We start from the raw sequence: 16,517 nt of genomic DNA, 5'->3' as shown, positions 1-16,517 counted from the left end.
ATATATAATAGTACTAGATTGCTAGTAATCTGAACTCTACTACAACTCCAATTCTGATACTACTAGCCTTTCCCTCATGTATCTATACAATTGTACATGCTGCAGCTTCGTACAGCAATTGACTCTGCCCCGCTCGTCCTACTCTGACTCTGCCGCCCATGTTGGCGCCATATTCTCCGACAACCTGCTATCTTGCCGCATGCCTTTTGCTGTATCTTTTTCCCTGGTGCTCCTTCAAAACAAATTGTTTGAGTGTAAGCTATGGGTGTAATATTAAGAGTAATACTTGTGTCTTTGGACTACTGACCTTGGCAGCACGGTTACTATTTCTTATCTCTTGAACACGCTGTACTTGGATTATGATGGTTTCCTTTTTTCTCATGGCACAGGGAAGCAGAATGAGGCTTCACTCTCACAAAGACGAGGACAAGGTGTGTAGCGTTGCAATTATCTGCTACAGTTGATGCAAAATTGACTGTCGTGTAACTGCAACCAACATGTGGTAGCTTGGCGTCAAGTTTATACTTTTTTCTTAGTTAGCTCCTGATCATGCTGTCCGGATCCGTGCTATCAATAATTATGGTTTATATTTAGACAGTGTTTGGCTGTTGTCTATTGTGTGGTTTGGTTTAGTTGCAGGCTTGCAGCTCTGGCATCTGTTCAGTCTCTATGATATTTATGTTGTATACTATTTCTCTGGAGTTCGGCAAAGTTGCAGCTTTAGTCATTCAACAATTGCATGCTTGTTTCGTTCTGAAATTTATGGTGTCATCCACTAGATGAATTGCATCATGGACATAGCTTTCAACAATCGACTTGAGCCTGGGTGGTTGGTTAAGGAAAATTGATTGGTTGGACTTTTGCAACCAACTGGCTTTGCAAAGCCATAAGCTAACCAAAGGGAGAAAATGAGAAGCAGAAGTTGCAAAAACTAAGCTTCCGCGTAGTGTAAATTTCAAAGTAGGAGAGCCCCCAACTTCAGCAATGCATTTTTAGCTGTCCCCTTGATGTTGCGTGGTATTTACCCACCTTTGCCACTAGCAATTCAAAAAATGATTCGTTCTATCCCCACCCAGGGATGTACCTCCACAAGAGGAGGCCTCGTCCTCGCAAAAGAAAAAAAACTGCTCGATCCCCTCGACTCGAGCGACAGCTAGGGTTCCTATCCAGCGCCGCTGTCAGCACTGTTCCTCCACCGCCGCACGGCCAGCCGCTGGCACCGCCTACCGCGTCCGCCGCCCCGCTGCTACCTCCTTTCACCTCTACTGCCCACTGGACCTCCTCCTTCCTCAAGTACATGCATGGACCATCGGACTAGCAAGGGTCGCTGCCCCTCCACCGACGCGCGCTCCGCCGCCGGCGCCGCCTCCAATTCATGTGAATTGATGTAAAATGGACTGCATATTGCTTGTCAAATTGTTGAACCGTGGATGATTTTTTTCTTTGTTGGTAGTGACCCAATTCATGTGAATTGATGAACCGTGGATGGTTTTTGATATATTGTACATATTGCTTGTCAAATTGTTGTATATTGATGTAAACTAGACTGCATATTGTCGTATGTTGCTGTATAATGACTAGTTTATAAATGAATACTTGTTGCATTTTGATGTACATTGAATGGTTTCTTGTGGCAGATTGCCATGTAATTGCTTGTTGGATCATATATATTGATAGCATGAACAATATTCGTAGTAGGATCACTGCATTATGGTCAATTTTCATATAAGCATATTCACTCAGGCCTCTCCGCCAAATCTACAGTTTCACAGTCATTTTAACCAAACAGCCTCCAGCTTCTCCACAACTTCTTTTCACAACTGCTTCTCCACAACTGCTTTTTCACAACGGCTTTCAAGAATCTATAGCTCAACCAAACACAACCTGAGTATATAAGTATTGTGTTCGCTCCTTTGGCAGAGTTGAGGTTATTGAGGAGAATACAACAGTTCAACTATTGAAGGTGACCACATGATTTATGTCTGGACATAATATATAACTGATAAGTGAAGGATGATACACAAGTCGACACAGGACCTTTTTTCACACTCAGGTGATAAACCATTAGATCATGCCCGAAGGGACGGGATGAATGTGCATGTGATGCCTAGCTCTTCCACCAAGAAATATTAAAAAAAACCCTTGCTATATTCTTAAGGACAACGCTAACGCCCACACGTGTGATGGGAGCGAAACCCGCCACACGCCCTACAACACGCGGACCGCGCCATGTCACCGTATGCATGCATGCATTGGAAATCTTTTTGGATTTCCAGTTTTTAAAATGTTTTATCTCTTAAATGAAAAATCTGATTGAAGATCCGTTTTCACCATTAAATCCCTTGTGACGAGATCTTCGAAACTTGATCTTATATCAATATGTTTCGATGACTTTTTTTGGGTTAAAAGTTGCCATGTCTATTGCACATGAATTGCCATGGTGTTTACAATGAAGTTGCCATGATATATTTTAGCTTTTTTCTTCTACATTTAAAAGTAAATTTTGACATATTATAAAATAGGGAATTAAGAAACTAGACTTGCCATGAACCATAAACTAAAGTTGCCATGATACATGCACTTCAAATTACCATGGTTCACACAAAAAAAACTTTTCATGGTCAAAGTACTGGAATTGCCATCATCAAAATACTAAAATTGCCACATGGCAACTTTAGTTTAAGCATTATGGCAACTACAGTGCAAACGTCATGGCAACTTTTGGGGAAAAAATTCATCGAAATATATCAACATGGGTCTAGTTTTGAAGATCTCGTCGAGATGGATTTAGTGGTGAAAACAGATTTTTAATTGGATTTTTTAATTAGGAGATAAAACATGTTGTTGTGCCGCGCGCGTCGCCACGGTGCAGTTGCGTGCGACACGATGGAGTTACGCGTTGCAAAAACTACCATCCGAGTGTGCCGATATTCTAGGTCGTCCGGCTTCCCAGTTAATTCATGCGGCCATTATAACCTTAGGGCATGTTTGGTTCCTTGGCTTGAATCTGCGTGTCACACCCGCCATGCAAGTTTCTCCATGTTTGGTAGGCTGCACGTCTCATTGGGCCAGACCTGACTGATGCAAAATCGGGCTCTCAGCCAGGCCGAGCGGAAAAGCAGGGATCGACTGTTTCTGCAAGCCATGCCTGTGCCTGCACCCGCCTAACGCAAAGTCGTCGTATCCCCCCCCCCCCCGCGCTCTCGCTGCCGCTCTATCCTCTGGTGTGACGCATTTGGATCTCGCTTTCCTGCCGCCGCATCTCCCTTCACTGCCGCATGTCCTCGCCGGTGGCAAGGTACAACTCTCCTCCCCCCTCCTCCAGTCCCAAGCTCTGACCCCTCCCTTCCGTCCCCAGCATTTAGCGACCTGCACGCCATCGCTCACCGCCGACCGCCCGATCTGACTGTGAGAGCAAGCATGGGACTCCGGCGGTGCGTACACGTGCGCGCGCGCACCGGCCGGGTGCTCGCAGCCGCTTGCACAATCTGGTTGTGAGAGCTGTTGCTTGCTCGATCCATGCATGTGAGCAAGCAAGGGATCTGTGTGTTGTGCCCTTACCGGCAAGGAAGGCTTGGCCATTGTAGATCATGTGGACCATGTGCTTGAGCAACTCGATGTCATGCTTGGTTTGGCCGCTGGCCTTGTACAGGCCTAATCTGGCTGTGAGGACTGCCTATGGATTAGAGATGATTCTGCATATTTGTTCTGTTAACTCCACCAATAATTTGTGCATATCTTTTTATTTTGATTTGATCAGGAGGAAGAAGAACAAGAGATCATCTAGCCAGAGGAAGAAGAACAAGCGAGAGAGAAGCTAGTTTTGTTTTGTATTCGTGTTGTTAGGATCAAGAGATCATCTAGCTAGAATAGATGGACAGTAAAAGAAGTGTCTTCGGGGGGCTATCTATTCCGTTTATGTATGTTAAATATAGGATCTCATGAATGCTGACAATGGAATACACATAGAAGTACATGGATTTTCATTTGTTCCCCTATTTAGCTGCCTCTTTGATTGAAAGGATGTTCATACGAAATTTAAAGATTCAGAATATTATGATTTCTTATCTGTGTTTTATCATGTTCTTTTACTTCAATCGGCAAAGATATCTGAACTGGAGTGCATATCGCCAAAACAATCTTCTAATTATTTTACATACATGTACAAGCATCTAGAATCAAATTCCACATCTATCATATTGTTTGATCTCATGCAGCTACCAAACAACATCTGGGGTAAACATGGCCCATATCATGCAAGTACACCAAACACACATCTCAACTCCTACTTGCATCAGCTCAACCAGGCCAGCCCCAACCAAGCTCCTTCATGCGACGCAGGCTGGATGCACCCAGGGAACCAAACACACCCTTAGTCTCTTTAACCTTTCGATCGCGCCCCACAACACAACAAGCACACCCACAACAACACATACGGAGAGTATATCTAGCGGCTCCCCAATAGAGTTCGGTGTGCATCAAGTGGAGACTCACATGAGGGAGACGGATCTCCCTGTGATGTAAACCATCGACCAAGCTGTGTTGGATGCTAACTCTTGAGCACTGCGTTGGATTTCCCCGAAGAGGAAGGAATGATGCAGCAAAGTAGTGTAAGTATTTCCCTCAGTTTTTGAGAACCAAGGTATCAATCCAGTACGAGGCTACGCTCGAGTCCCTCGTACCTACACAAAAACAATAGCTCAACGCAACCAACGTGCTTAGGGGTTGTCAATCCCTTCACGGTCACTTACGAAAGTGAGATCTGATAGAGATGATAAATAATATTTTTTTGGTATTTTTGGTACAGAGATGCAAAGTAAATAAAGTAAAAGCAAAGTAAAAGCAAAGCAATAATAAAGTGATGGAGATTGATATGATGAGAAAGAGACCTAGGGGCCATAGGTTTCACTAGTGGCTTCTATCAAGAGCATAAGTATTCTATGGTGGGTGAACAAATTACTGTTGAGAAATTGACAGAATTTAGCATAGTTATGAGAATATCTAGGTATGATCATGTATATAGGCATCACATCCGAGACAAGTAGACCGAAACGATTCTGCATCTACTACTATTACTCCACTCACCGACCGCTATCCAGCATGCATCTAGAGTATTAAGTTACAAACAGAGTAACGCCGTAAGTAAGATGACATGATCTAGAGGGACAGTTTCATGCAATATGATAAAAATCCCATCTTGTTATCCTCGATGGCAACGATACAATACGTGCCTTGCTGCCCCTTCTGTCACTGGGAAAGGACACCGCAAGATCGAACCCAAAGCTAAGCACTTCTCCCATGGCAAGAACAACCAATCTAGTAGGCCAAACCAAACTGATAATTCAAAGAGACTTGCAAAGATAACCAATCATACATAAAAGAATTCAGAGAAGATTCAAATATTATTCATAGATAGACTTGATCATAAACCCACAATTCATCGGTCTCAACAAACACACCGCAAAAAGAAGATTACATCAAATAGATCTCCACGAGAGAGGGGGAGAACATTGTATTGAGATCCAAAAAGAGAGAACAAGCCATCTAGCTACTAGCTATGGACCCGTAGGTCTGAAATAAACTACTCACACTTCATCGGAGGGGCTTGGATGATGATGTAGAAGCCCTCCGTGATCGATGCCTCCTCCGGCGGAGCTCCGGAACAGGCCCCAAGATGGGATCTCGTGGATACAGAAAGCTGCGGCGGTGGAATTAGGTTTTTGGCTCCGTCCCCGATCGTTTGGGGGTACGTGGATATATATAGGAGGAAGAAGTACGTCGGTGGAGCTTCGAGGGGCCCACGAGGCAGGGGGCGCGCCCTAGGGGGGCGCCCCCTACCCTCGTGACCACCTCGTGGCTTTCTTGACGGAGGGTCCAAGTCTCCTGGATCTTATCTGATGAGAAAATCACGTTTCCGAAGGTTTCATTCCGTTTGGACTCCGTTTGATATTCCTGTTCTTCGAAACCCTAAAACAGCCAAAAAAACAGCAATTCTGGGCTGGTCCTCTGGTTAATAGGTTAGTCCCAAAAATAATATAAAAGTGGACAATAAAGCCCACTAATGTCTAAAATAGTAGATAATATAGCATGGAGCAATCAAAAATTATAGATACGTTGGAGACGTATCAAGCATCCCCAAGCTCAATTCCTACTCGTCCTTGAGTAGGTAAATGATAAAGACAGAATTTTTGATGCGGAGTGCTACTTGGCATAATATCAATGTAAATCCTCTTAATTGTGGTATGAATATTAAGATTCGAAATATTCAAGACAAAACTTCATATTGATATAAAAATAATAATACTTCAAGCATACTAACAAAGCAATTATGTCTTCTCAAAATATCATGGCCAAAGAAAGTTATCCCTACAAAATCATATAGTCTGGCAATGCTCTATCTTCACCACACAAAGTATTTAAATCATGCACAACCCCGATGACAAGCCAAGCAATTGTTTCATACTTTTGACATTTTCAAAACTTTTTCGATCTTCACGCAATACATGAGCGTGAGCCATGGATATAGCACTATAGGTGGAATAGAATGATGGTTGTGGAGAAGACAAAAAGGGAGAAGATAATATCACATCAACTAGGCATATCAATGGGCTATGGAGATGCCCATCAATAGATATCAATGTGAGTGAGTAGGGATTGCCATGCAACGGATGCACTAGAGCTATAAGTATATATGAAAGCTCAAAAGAAACTAAGTGGGTGTGCACCCAACTCGCTTGCTCACGAAGACCTAGGGCATTTTGAGGAAGCCCATCATTGGAATATACAAGCCAAGTTCTATAATGAAAAATTCCCACTAGTATATGAAAGTGACATAATGAGAGACTCTCTATCATGAAGATCATGGTGCTACTTTGAAGCACAAGTGTGGTAAAAGGATAGTAACATTGTCCCTTCTCTCTTTTTCTCTCATATTTTTTTATTTGGAACTTTCTCTTTTTTATGGACTCTTTTTTTATTTTATTTTCGTCCAGAGTCTCATCCCGACTTGTGGGGGAAGCATAGTCTCCATCATCCTTTCCTCACTGGGACAATGCTCTAATAATGATGATCATTACACTTTTATTTACCTACAACTCATGAATTACAACTCGATTCTTAGAACAAAATATGAGTCTATATGAATGCCTCCGGTGGTGTACCAGGATATGCAATGAATCAAGAGTGACATGTATGAAAGAATTATGAACGGTGGCTTTGCCACAAATATGATGTCAACTACATGATCATGCTAGTAATATGACAATGATGGAGCGTGTCATAATGAAAGGAATGGTGGAAAGTTGCATGGCAATATATCTCGGAATGGCTATGGAAATACCATGATAGGTAGGTATGGTGGCTGTTTTGAGGAAGGTATTTGGTGGGTCTATGATACCGGCGAAAAGTGTGCGGTATTAGAGAGGCTAGCAATGGCGGAAGGAAGGAAAGTGCGTATAATCCATGGACTCAACATTAGTCATAAAGAACTCATATACTTATTGCAAAAATCTAGAAGTTATCAAAGCAAAGTATTACGCGCATGCTCCTAGGGGGATAGATTGGTAGGAAAAGACCATCGCTCGTCCCCGACCGCCACTCATAAGGATGACAATCAATAAATAAATCATGCTCCGAGTTCATCACATAACGGTTCACCATACGTACATGCTACAGGAATCACAAACTTTAACACAAGCATTTCTCAAATTCACAACTACTCAACTAGCATGACTCTAATATCACCATCCTCATATCTCAAAACAATTATCAAGCATCAATTTCTTCTTAGTATTCAACACACTCATACGAAAGTTTTATCATTAATCTTGCATACCAAGCATATTAGGATTTTAAGCAAATTACCATGCTATTAAGACTCTCAAAATAATCTAAGTGAAGCATGAGAGATCAATAGTTTCTATAAAACAAATCCACCACCGTGCTCTAAAAGATATAGGTGAAGCACTAGAGCAATATTATATAACTCAAAAGATATAAGTGAAGTACATAGAGTATTCTATCAAATTCTAAATCATGTATGGCTCTCTCAAAAGGTGTGTACAGCAAGGATGATTGTGGTAAAATAATAAGCAAATACTCAAATCATAAAAGACGCTCCAAGCAAAACACATATCATGTGGTGAATAAAAATATAGCTCCAAGTAAAGTTACCGATAGAAGTAGACGAAAGAGGGGATGCCTTCCGGGGCAGCCCCAAGCTTTGGCTTTTAGGTGTCCTTAGATTATCTTGGGGGTGCCATGGGCATCCCAGCTTAGGCTCTTGCCACTCCTTGTTCCATAATCCATCAAATCTTTACCCAAAACTTGAAAACTTCACAACACAAAACTTAAAGTAGAAAACTCGTGAGCTCCGTTAGCGAAAGGAAACAAAAGACCACTTCAAGTTACTGTAATGAAATCATTATTTATTTATATGGGTGTTAAACCTACTGTATTCCAACTTCTCTATGGATTATAAACTATTTTACTAGCCATAGATTCATCAAAATAAGCAAACAACACACGAAAAACAGAATTTGTCAAAAACAGAACAGTCTGTAGTAATCTGTAGCTAGCGCAAGATATGGAACCCCAAAAATTCTAAAATAAATTGCTGGACATGAGTAATTTATCTATTAATAATCCGCAAAACGAATTAACTAAATAGCACTTTCCAAATAAAAATGACAGCAGTTCTCGTGAGCGCTAAAGTTTCTATTTTTTACAGCAAGTTCAACAAGACTTTCCCCAAGTCTTCCGAACGGTTCTACTTGGCACAAACACTAATTAAACACAAAAAACACAACAAAAACAGAGGCTAGATAATTTATTTATTACTAAACAGGAGCAAAAACAAGGAATAAAAATAAAATTGCGTTGCCTCCCAACAAGCGCTATCCTTTAACGCCCCTAGCTAGGCATAACAAGCAAGAATAGATCTAGGTATTGCCATCTTTGGTAGGCAATCCATAAGTGGCTCTCATGATAGATTCATATGGTAATTTTATTTTCTTTCTAGGGAAGTGTTTCATGCCCTTCTTTAATGTAAATTGAAATCTAATATTCCCTTCCTTCATATCAATAATTGCACCAACTGTTCTAAGGAAAGGTCTACCGAGAATAATAGGGCAAGAAGGATTGCAATCTATATCAAGAACGATAATATCTACGGGCACATAATTCCTATTAGCAACAATAAGAACATCATTAATTCTTCCCATAGGTTTCTTAATAGTGGAATCCGCAAGATGCAAGTTTAGAGAGCAATCATCAAAATCACGGAAATCTAGTAAATCACACAAAGTTTTGGGAATAGTAGAGACACTAGCACCCAAATCACACAAAGCATAAAACTCATAATTTTTAATTTTAATTTTAATAGTTGGTTCCTACTCATCATAAAGTTTTCTAGGGATAGAAACTTCCAATTCATGTTTTTATTCATAAGATTGCATCAAGGCATGAACGATATGTTTAGTAAACGCTTTATTTTGACTATAAGCGCGAGGAGATTTTAGCACGGATTGCAACAAGGAAATACAATCAATCAAAGAGCAATTTTCATAGTTAAATTCCTTGAAATCCATAATAGTGGGTTTAGCAACATCTAGGGTTTTAATTTCTTCAATCCCACTTTTATCAAATTTAGCATCAAGATCAACAAATTCCGAATTCTTAGAACGCCTTCTAGGTAAAGGTGGATCATATTCAGTCCCATCATTATCAAGATTCATATTGCAAAACAAAGATTTAATAGGGGACACATCAATAACTTTTAGATCTTCATCATTATTTTCATAGGAATCCGGTTTAGCGGCCATCTTATTGACTAAGGTAGCTTGCATATCCGAAATTTCAGCAGTTAATTTTTCAAGATGGGCAATTTGGGATCTTATACCATCAAATTCTTTAGACATATCATCGAGCTCTTTATTCATATAATTCATGAAACTTTTTTGTTCCTTAAGCTCATTTCTAAAGAATTTATTATGCTCAAATTGCAAAACCATAAACTTCCTGATGTTGTTTTCGATCTCCTCTAACCTTTTTAGGTGAAGATCACCAAATCTAGGTAGATCCATCGCGACAAACAAGCAATCCAACACACGAGCAAATAAAGAGTAAACGGGCAAAAGAGGCAAATAGAGAGGGAGGATAGAGAGAGAGAGGGCGAATAAAACGGCAAGGGTGAAGTGGGGGAGAGGCAAGCGAGAGGCAAATGTCAAATAATGTAATGCGGGAGATAGGGATTGTGATGGGTACTTGGTATGTTGACTTTTGCGCAGACTCCCCGGCAACGGCGCCAGAAATTCTTCTTGCTACCTCTTGAGCACTGCGTTGGATTTCCCCAAAGAGGAAGGGATGATGCAGCAAAGTAGCGTAAGTATTTCCCTCAGTTTTTGAGAACCAAGGTATCAATCCAGTAGGAGGCTACGCTCGAGTCCCTCGTACCTACACAAAAACAATAGCTCAATGCAACCAACGCTCTTAGGGGTTGTCAATCCCTTCACGGTCATTTACGAAAGTGAGATCTGATAGAGATGATAAATAATATTTTTTGGTATTTTTGGTATGGAGATGCAAAGTAAATAAAGTAAAAGCAAAGTAAAAGCAAAGCAATAATAAAGTGATGGAGATTGATATGATGAGAAAGAGACCCGGGGGGGCATAGGTTTCACTAGTGGCTTCTCTCAAGAGCATAATTATTCTACGGTGGGTGAACAAATTACTGTTGAGCAATTGACAGAATTGAGCATAGTTATGAGAATATCTAGGTATGATCATGTATATAGGCATCATGTCCGAGACAAGTAGACCGAAACGATTCTGCATCTACTACTATTACTCCACTCATCGACCGCTATCCAGCATGCATCTAGAGTATTAAGTTAAAAACAGAGTAATGCCTTAAGCAAGATGACATGATGTAGAGGGATAGTTTCATGCAATATGATAAAAAACCCATCTTGTTATCCTCGATGGAAACGATACAATACGTGCCTTGCTGCCCCTTCTGTCACTGGGAAAGGACACCGCAAGATCGAACCCAAAGCTAAGCACTTCTCCCATGGCAAGAACAACCAATCTAGTAGGCCAAACCAAAAGGATAATTCGAAGAGACTTGCAAAGATAACCAATCGTACATAAAAGAATTCAGAGAAGATTCAAATATTATTCATAGATAGACTTGATCATAAACCCACAATTCATCGGTCTCAACAAACACACCGCAAAAAGAAGATTACATCAATTAGATCTCCACGAGAGAGGGGGAGAACATTGTATTGAGATACAAAAAGAGAGAAGAAGCCATCTAGCTACTAGCTATGGACCCGTAGGTCTGAAGTAAACTACTCACACTTCATCGGAGGGGCTTGGATGATGATGTAGAAGCCCTCCGTGATCGATGCCTCCTCCGGCGGAGCTCTGGAACAGGCCCCAAGATGGGATCTCGTGGATACAGAAAGTTGTGGCGGTGGAATTAGGTTTTTGGCTCCGTCCCCGATCATTTGGGGGTACGTGGATATATATAGGAGGAAGAAGTACGTCGGTGGAGCTTCGAGGGGCCCATGAGGCAGGGGGTGCGCCCTGGGGGGGGGGGGCGCCCCCTACCCTCGTGACCACCTCGTGGCTTTCTTGACGGAGGGTCCAAGTCTCCTGGATCTTATCTAATGAGAAAATCACGTTTCCGAAGGTTTCATTCCGTTTGGACTCTGTTTGATATTCCTGTTCTTCGAAACCCTAAAACAGGAAAAAAACAACAATTCTGGGCTGGGCCTCCGGTTAATAGGTTAGTCCCAAAAATAATATAAAAGCGGATAATAAAGCCCAATAATGTCTAAAACAGTAGATAATATAGCATGGAGCAATCAAAAATTATAGATACTTGGAGATGTATTAGTGGAGGGCTACATCAACACCGTGGAGCACTTGCTTGCTTGGGACAAGTACAAAGTGGTCGGCATCGACCTCCAATACACCAACGGTCATCCCGGGATAGATCAGAAGGTTGTCATCGCCCAATTGTGCGTGCTCCATCATGTCCTCATCTACCAATATTGCATGTCCACAAAGCCTTGTGACCGTTTTGCCAGGTTTGCCAACAGCACCAACTACAAGTTCGCTACGATGGAAACCACCAACAATGTAAAAGCGCTCAAGGTTACGGGCTTGGCCTGCAAGAACCTTGTCGAAATCCGTGGCCACTACATGTGCTAGGGCAGCACAAAGAAGGACACCCTGGTTGAACTCGCCTCGGCCATCATCGACCCCTACTACGAAAATATGAAGGAGGATGCCAAGGGAAAAAATCCCGTATCCTGGCACAGGGCCTGGACGCCGAAACTGGATGAAGATCACCTCAAGTTTGCTGCCAAGAACGTGTACGCATGCTACGAGATGCACATGCGGATCATTGACATGAGGGAGTGCCTCCTTCCCTTAACCGATGAGGGGTCAAGCCACCAGCGGAGCGGTGGTGACAAGCGTCACAAGAAGAAGTAGATGATGATCAGATGATCGTTTATCATAGTTAATTATGTATGTACTAGTTTACTTTGGTGTGTGCAAATGTCATGTGTGTACTAGCCACCTATGTAATTGGGTGTTTAATTTGGTTGTGCAATCATATCCTTATAAGTACATATGTTGTTGTTCTGTATGCCATCACATCGCACACAGACCATACTAGGAAAACTGTCGATGATGAATTCATTAATCGTTGACAATTGTATACCAGCAAGCGTTTGCCCACAACACACAAAACTTATTAGCAGCAACCATCTGTGTTATTATCGGTCTTCGCACACATTTCTGATTACGGACCTATTTGTCATGTATCACACATATCTTGTTAAGTCGAACCATTTATCTTCTCTTGGCTCAACACAAACAGTTCATCGGAGTGAACTGTATGCCCTCTATTGCACACACCTTGATCTGGCTGACCGTTTCAGTTGTGTTGCCTAATCACAAATAGTTCATCCGAGTGAATTGTATGCTGTATATCGCACACACCTTCATCTGGCTAACCGTTTCTGTTGTTATGCTCACCGTAAACAGTTCATTGGAGTGAAATGTATGCCACACATAGCACACACAACTATAATCTGAATCGTGTTTGATGTCTCCGACATCACAAACATTTCGTATCATTTTTGACGGTTTTATTACATCATCGTTTGCAATTCATGCATCACACACAGTTTCGTTGAAGGGTCTCTGATTGTAGTGTCACGTTAGCAGCATCCTGCAGTAGTGTTGGGTGAAATTTTCTTGTGCAAACTTAAATCCCGTGGAAAATCTACATCACCCTTTGGCTGACGGGGATAACAGGGAAAAGACAAACCAGGAAACAAAAAAACCCCAATAGAAAGGCACTCAGTTCCACAGGCCATGGCGCAACTGCTTTAGGTGAGCATCTTCAGGACGGTCGCTGCATCAATCGTCATTGTATTGTCACCGCCGCTCAGCCATTGTTTGTGGAGAATCTGAAAATATGTTGAGCACCAAGGCAACAATAGCACATGCATCTGGGATGGGAAGCATCGTCGCCGAACATGACGAGATCCGCGAGACCATGCCGACAGCCGGGGGTAGACAGATTCCAAGCTTTGCTAGGCACAGATCCTTTGGTGGCTGCCATCTTTTAGATTCATGGTTGATGTGGTGGGAGTAGTGCTTCTAGGCGAAGGGGAGCTCGAGAGAAGGAGGAGGAAGTCCACTAGGCCATTACAGTCGCCGTCACATAAGGGGAGGGGACAGACAATCGTCTCATAGTTGCGAGAGCGAGACAGACAAGGCTCCTTCCCCGACCAGTGGAGGCGTGGAAATCTCAGTCGGGAAAAGGCCGCGAAAGGGTCGGGATCCCTCCCCTTCGTTGGAAACCAAATGCAGCGGTAGGCTCTCGTGGCTCAAATTGACTCGGGGTTATCCCACCATGAGAAAGGAGGGGGATCATGGGAGGAACTATGGTTACCAAATGAGCCCTCAAATGGGGGACCTCCTAACTGACACATTCTGCGCTAGACAGACAGAGCTCATAGGTTAGTCTCCGCTGGGCCGGCCCATGCAGGAGCAACAAACTATGTAAAAAGTGAAAGTGCTAGTGATCGACTAGAGGGGGGTGAATAGGTGATTTCTATGAAAGTCTTCAAAACATGGAAGTTTCGAAGACAAACGATAGAAACAAACCTATTACCATGCAGCGGAAGGTAGACTACACTAGGCACGCCATAGTCAAGTATTCAAAGAAGTGAAAGCACAACGACTAATAGCAGCTAGGCAGTATAGATCAGGGCGGAAGATAGTATGAAGCCAATCAAAACGGGCAGTTACACAGTGAAGACAAAAAGATAATGCAAACAGGCAATGACTTTACAAGGACCAACTGCAAATAAAGAGATGGGAAGGATAGAACCAGTGGCTCGTTGAAGACAATGATTTGTTGGACCAGTTCCAGTTGCTGTGACAACTGTACATCTGGTTAGGGAGGCTGAGGTTCAACTTAGAAGACCGCATCTTCACCTTATTCTCCTTGAGCTAAGGACACCCAGTCCTCGCCCAATCACTCTGGTAAGTCTTCAAGGTAGACTTCCAAACCTTCACAGACTTCGTTCACCGGCGATCCACAATGACTCTTGGATGCTCAGAGCGCGACGCCTAACCGGCTGGAGGATTCACAGTCCTCAAGTGTAATAAGTCTTCAGATCACACAGACAGGAAGACTTCAGTGATGCCTAACACTCTTTGGCTCTGGGTGTTTAGGGCTTTGTCCTCGCAAGGATTTCTCTCAAAGGCTTTGAGGTGGGTTGCTCTCAAACGACAAAAGTCGTGCACTAACTCTGAGCAGCCGACCAATTTATGGTGTAGGGGGTGGGATATTTATAGCCACTAGGCAACCCAACCTGATTTGTCCGAAATGACCATGGGTCACTAAGGAACTGACACGTGTTCCAACGGTCAGATTTCGAACACACACAACAACTTTACTTGAGCTACATGCAAAGCTGACTTATCCAGCTCTGGATAAGATTTGCTCTCATTGTCTTCGGTCGAAGACATAGGATTTTGGTTAAGCATCACTTCAGTCATTCTGACTGGTTCACTTGGACCCCACTTAATATACGGTGGTTCCTATGACTCAACAAAGAAGAAACGGAAACAACGAAACAACTAAGTCTTCGCACTCCATAGTCTTCACGCGATGTCTTCTCTTGTCATAGTCTTCAATGTGAATACCTTCACATACCACCTTTGTCTTCACTGTCTTCATACATTTTTAGGGGTCATCTCCGGTAGGTAAACCGAATCAATGAGGGACTACTACTTGTGTTATCCTGCAATTCTCACAAACACATTAGTTCCTCAACCAAGTTTGTCGTCAATACTCCAAAACCAACTAGCACTACTAGGGAAAAGCCTATACACAGAATCTTACCAGTAGCGCTGTACAAAATCAAACGCTATTGCTACTTAGTAGCAGCGCGCGTAAATAAACCGCGCTACTGCTATGACTTTTGCAGTAGCGCGTACTGGCGAAAACCGCTGCTGCTATGTTTGAACTGGGCGCGCATGGCTAGCCCAACCTAGCTGTAGCGCGTATACTGGCCCAGCGCTACTGCTACTCTCCTTAGCTGTAGCGTGCTTACGTGTAAGGTGCTGCTACTACCGGAAATAAAATAAAGTGAAAAACAAGTAGAAAAGTAAATGAAAATGGAAGAAATAGAAAAAGGGGAAAGGAAAAAAATAAAATGTAAAGAAAAATAAAAGAAAAAGGGAAAAAGGAGAAAGGAATAGCAGTAGCGGGTTTCAGGAAACGCACTATAGCTAACTTAGATATAGCGCGTGTTCAGAAACGCGCTACCGTTACGTTTCACTTAAACAGCGGTTTCCCCCCGGCCCCCCGGCCACCACTTCTTCCCCAAATCCCTCGCCCTCGCCGCCCTCGCCCCACTTCGCCGCCATCTCCTGCCGGCGTGGACGCCCGCAACCTCACCGTCTCCCCCCGAGGCCGCCGTCATCCTCACCGCCGCCGCCCGATGCTGCCCTCAGCCTCACCGCCGCCGCCCGAGACCGCCCTCGACGTCACCGTCGGCGCCCTCCACCTCATCGCCGCCCGAGCCCGCCCAGGACCGCCGTTGCCCGTGCCCGAGCCCGCCCTCTCCGCCCCTGCCTCCATCACCGGGCACCTCCCCGCCACCGTCTCTCCCCTCTCTGTAAGTCCCCCACCCCTCCCCCACTCATCTCTCTCTGCATTCTAGAGAAAAAATTTGTAGAGCAAAAGTTTGTTTATAGCAAAAAATTTAGTTTAGAGAAAAGGATGTTAAGTAGTAGATGTTAGAGCAAAAATTAGTTTAGAGCAAAAAATTTGGTTTACAACAAAAGTTAGTTAGGGCAGTAGGGTTTAATTAGGGTAGATGCTGCTTGTATAGTATATAGTGATACTAGTAGATGTTAATTAGGTTAGGGCAATAGTGGTACTAGTAGATGTTAATTAGATGTTTTTCAGTTAGGGC

This window comes from Triticum urartu, chromosome 6A (assembly GCF_056163025.1).
Source record: "Triticum urartu cultivar PI428250 chromosome 6A, HENAU_Tu73, whole genome shotgun sequence".
NCBI lineage: Eukaryota > Viridiplantae > Streptophyta > Magnoliopsida > Poales > Poaceae > Triticum > Triticum urartu.
Note: the sequence above shows the minus strand (reverse complement) of the source record.